This window comes from Hipposideros armiger, unplaced genomic scaffold (genome assembly GCF_001890085.2).
Source record: "Hipposideros armiger isolate ML-2016 unplaced genomic scaffold, ASM189008v1 scaffold_427, whole genome shotgun sequence".
Taxonomy (NCBI): Eukaryota; Metazoa; Chordata; class Mammalia; order Chiroptera; family Hipposideridae; genus Hipposideros; species Hipposideros armiger.
In genome coordinates this window covers 179,715-181,468 of record NW_017731777.1, presented here as the reverse complement: position 1 = coordinate 181,468, position 1,754 = coordinate 179,715, and positions in this window count along the sequence as shown.

The window sequence follows — 1,754 nt, the reverse complement described above, 5'->3', positions numbered from 1 at the left end:
TCAGGGCCCCACAGGGCACTTACTATGTAAGGCCACCAGTCCAAAACTGGGAGACATAGCTGACCTACCTAATACATAGGAAGAAACACAGGGAAGCAGCCAAAATGAGGAAACAAAGAAATACATCCCAAACAAAAAAACTCCAGAAAAATAACTAAACAAAATAGAGGGAAACAATCTATCAGATATAGAGTTCAAAACAATGGTTATAAGGATGCTCAAAGAACTTAGTGAGAACTTCAACAAAGAGATAAGAAGCATAAGAAAAGACATAGAAACTATACAAAAGGACCAGTCAGAAGTGAAGAATACAATAATTGAAATTAAGAAGACACTAGAAGGAATCACCAGCAGACTAGATGAAGCAGAGGACTGAATCATTGATTTAGAAGACAAGGTAGGAGAAAACACCCAATAGGAACAGCAAAAAGAAAACAGAATCCAAAACAATGAGGATAGTTTAAGAGACTTCTGGGACAACATCATGTGTAACAACATTTGCATCACAAGGGTATCAGAAAGAGAAGAGAGAAAACAAGGGGTTGAGAATCTATTTGAAGAAATAATCACTAAAAACTTTCTTAATCTGGTGAAGGAAATAAACATACAAGCCCAGGAAGCACAGAGTCCTAAACAAGATGAACCCAAACAGACCCACACCAAAACACATTATAATTAAAATGTTAAAGGTTAAAAAACAAAGAAAGAATCCCAAAAGCAGCAAGAGAAAGGCAACCGGTAACTTATAAGGGAGCTCCCATATGATGGTCAGCTATTTTCTTAACAGAAACTTTGTAGGCCTGAAGGGATTGACATAAAATATTCAAAGTGATGAAAAAGCAAGGACCTGCAACCAAGGGTACTCCACCCAGCAAGGCTATCATTTAAAATTGAATGAGACATAAAGAGCTTCCCAGACCAGAAAAAGCTAAAGGAGTTCATCACCACCAAACCAGTATTACAAGGAATATTAGAGGGACTTTTTAAGGTGGGAGAAAAAAAATCAAAATTATGAATAATAAAATAGCAATAGCTACTTGTCTATCAACAATTGCTTTAAATGTAAATGGATTAAATGCTTCAATCAAAAGACATAGGAGGGCTGAATGGATAAGAAAACAAAACACTTACATATGCTGCCTACAAGAAATTCACTTGAGATTGAAAGACACATACACAGACAGAAAATAAAGAGATGGAAAAAGATATTTCATGAAAATGGAAAAAAAAAAGCTGGGGTAGCCATACTTATGCTAGACAAAATAGATTTTAAAACAAAGGCTATGACAAGAGACAAAGAAGGACCCAGTAATCCCACTTCTGGGTATTTATCTGAAGAAAGTTAACACACTACATCGAGGGGATGTGTGTATCCATATGTTCCTCGCAGCATTGTTTTCAATGGCCAAGGTCTGGAGGCAGCCTGGATGTCCATTGATGAAAGAATGGATAAAGAGGAGGTGGCACACATATACAGTGGAATATTTCTCTGCCATGGAAGGGAATGGGTTCTTGCCATATGTGGAGGTACGGATGGACCTGGAGGGTATTGTGCTGAGTGGAGTATGTCAGACAGAAAGACAAATGCAATGTGATTTCACTTATATGTAAAATCTAAAGAACAAAATAAACAAATCAGAAAGAAACTCACAGAAAATATTTTGATGGTTGCCAGATGGGAGGGGGGTTGGGAGTGTGGGTGAAAAAGGAGAAGAGATTAAGAAGTACAAATTGGGAGAGGCTAAAATGGCCCC